Source organism: Pseudophryne corroboree, chromosome 3 (genome assembly GCF_028390025.1).
Source record: "Pseudophryne corroboree isolate aPseCor3 chromosome 3, aPseCor3.hap2, whole genome shotgun sequence".
In the NCBI taxonomy this organism is placed as follows: domain Eukaryota; kingdom Metazoa; phylum Chordata; class Amphibia; order Anura; family Myobatrachidae; genus Pseudophryne; species Pseudophryne corroboree.
The window spans coordinates 209,121,664-209,124,820 of NC_086446.1; the positions used below are offsets into that span (position 1 = coordinate 209,121,664).

The following is a 3,157-nucleotide window of genomic DNA, read 5'->3' on the forward strand; positions in this document are numbered from 1 at the left end:
AAACAAAAAAGTGGTAAGCAAATCAAAATATGTTTTATGTTTTAGATTCCTCAAAGTAGCCCCGTTTTGCTTTGATGACAGCTTTGCACACTCTTGGCATTCTCTCAATCAGCTTCATGAGGTAGTCTCCTGGAATGGTTTTCCAACAGTCTTGAAGGAGTTCCCAGAAGTGCTGAGCACTTGCTGGCTGCTTTTCCTTCACTCTGCGGACCAACTCATCCCAAACCATCTCAATTGGGTTTAGGTCGGGTGATTGTGGAGGGCAGGTCATCTGACGCAGCACTCCATCACTTTCCTTCTTGGTCAAGTAGACCTAACATAGCCTGGAGGTGTGTTTGGAGTCATTGTCTTGTTGAAAAGCAAATGATGGTCTCAGTAAGCGCAAACTGGATGGGATGGCATGGCACTGCAGAATGCTGTAGTAGCCATGCTAGTTAAGTGTTCCTTGAATTTTGAATAAATCACCAACAGTGTCACCAGAAAACCATCCCCACACCATCACACCTCCTCCTGCATGCTTCACAGTGGAAACCACACATGCAGAAACCGTCTACTCACCTTCTCTGCGTCTCACAAAGACATGGCAGTTCTAACAAAAATCTCAAATTTGGACTCATCAGACCAAAGTACAGATTTCCACTGTTCTATTGTCCATTACTTGTGTTTCTTAGCCCAAACAATTCTCTTATTCTTCTTGTTCATCCTCAGTAGTGGCTTCTTCACAGCAATTTGACCTTGAAGGCCTGATTCACGCAGTCTCCTCTGAACAGTTGATGTTGTGAATTGTCTGCTACTTGAACTCTGTGAAGAAAGTATGGGGCTTTAATCTGAGGTGCTGTTAAGTAGCAGTTTCTGAGGCTGGTAACTCTAATGAACTTATCCTCTGCAGCAGAGGTAACTCTTGGTCTTCCTTTCCTGGGGCGGTCCTCATGAGAGCCAGTTTCATCATAGTGTTTGATGGCTTTTGCAACTGTGCTTGAGGATACTTTCAAAGTTCTTGAAATTTTCCGTATCAACTGACCTTCATGCCTTAAAGTAATGATGGACTGTCGTTTCTCATTGCAACAAGAAAATTTGCATATCTTTCTTTAGGGGTGTTGTGTGACATCCTGAGTCCACCTTGACTGTTGCCGCATAGGGCGCAGGGGTTCTCTATTTTCTTTGTTGTCCCGTGTCATTTCTCATTGTTGAGTTGAGTGGGTCGTGCCATAATATGGATTGCAACAGTAGTCAAATATGGGTGTCCACTGTGTACTAACCCTACCCCTGCACAACACAACTGATTGTCTCAAACACATTAAGAAGGCAAGTAATTCCACAGATTGACTCTTGACAAGGCACACCTGTTAATTCAAAACCATTCCACGAGACTACCTCATGAAACTGATTGAGAGAATGCCAAGAGTGTGCAAAGCTGTCATCAAAGTAAAAGGGGGCTACTTTGAGGAATCTAAAATAGAAAACATGTTTTGAATTGTTTTATACTTTATTTTGTTTACAACATAATTCCATATGTGTTCTTTCATAGTTTTGAGGTCTTCAGTGTTAATCTACAATATAGAAAATAATCAAAATAAATAAAAACCATTGAATGAGAAGGTGTGTCCAAACTTTTGACTGGTACTGTATATATGATGAAGTCCAGACAGGACGAAACGCGTTGGTGGTGCTTTGATCTATACCTCAACTATTAAGTTAAGCTATTATACTCCCTTTTTTCAACTTTTTGCATTTTATATCTCCTTTTTTGACTCTCTTAATCCTGTGTATTTTAATGTCCCATGTACCAATTTTTATGTCAATTGTAAAGTTTTTAAGCATTTTTATTTACCCCCCTGTGCTTATTATATTATATTATTTTTACTGTATAAAATTCCACTTTTTTACTCTATCTTTGTTTTAGTACACCACAGTTTAAATACATTTTTAATTCTTATTGCAACTGCCCATCCTCTGCGTCTTATTGACACCAATGGTCGCCTTTTCTACCTCATCCTTTGTTCACATATATACATATATATATATATATATACATAAATATATATATATATATATATACACTAGTTGAGTACCCGTGCTTCACTACGAGATGAGGATGGTAAATTAGAATTATAGTTGTTCACTAATTTATTTTGATTGGAGATCTAGTATATAGGCATATCTTGCCTTCCTGACCCACTTTATATAGTGGCCAGACCCCTTTTTGCTCTTCCCACTAGGCAACTCTCAGTCTGTGGCTTCTTGCTGCCTCCATTCTCCTCCCCACATCATGTCAGTGCCCCAGTGAAATGATTGATCTATTTACAGTTTCTTATATAGCGCAGCACATTATGCACCTCCTAATATACTCTGTGCTGCTGGGGGACACTGCTACTTCCACTATATAACTCTCAGTGTGCGGGTTCATGCTACCTCCATTCCCATCCTCACATCATGTCACTGCCCCTCTCACATGCAGCCCTGTCCTGTCTGACATATCATGTATCTTCTAATATACTCTGTGCTTCTCACGACCCTGCTCCTCCCACTATATAACTCTCAGCGTGTGGCTTCCTGCTACTTCCATTCCCTTTCTCACATCATGTCACTGCCTCTGTTACATGCAGCCCTGTCGTTATTGACATATTATGCATGTCCTGATATAGTCTGTGCTGCTGGCTCACCCCCAGGGGTGCTAGGGGTGTGTTACCCCACAGTGTTTGTTCACAGATTGTAAGTCATATGTGTACCAAGTTTGGAATAAATTGCACCAGGCATTCCAGAGTTATGCTGTCTGCTTAAATACTCTGTGCTGCTGCCTCACCCCTAGGGGTGCTAGGGGTGTCTTACCTGTCCAGTGTTCCCAGACTGTAAGTCATGTTTGTAGCAACTTTGGTGTAAATTGGTCCAGGCATTCCGGAGTTATACTGTCTCCTGATATACTATGTGCTGCTGTCCCCCTAGGGGTGCTACCCAGATTGTAAGCCATATGTGTACCAAGTTTGGTGTAAATTGCTGCAGGCATTCCGGAGTTATGCAGGAACATACATATAAAAATATACATACATACATACATACATACATACATACATACATACATTTTGGGCGATTTCCGAGGATGGACAGTGACATTTGTAAAACCGGTTCTCAGCAAGCACCTGGGACCTAAGGATAAGCT

The 3,157-nt window shown here is 41.1% G+C and overlaps 1 pseudogene; it reads right to left on the bottom strand.

Moving 5' to 3' along the window:
• Positions 1-313: 313 nt before the first annotated feature.
• LOC135057233 (uncharacterized) lies at positions 314-2,894 on the bottom strand (annotated as a pseudogene).
• Positions 2,895-3,157: the final 263 nt, after the last annotated feature.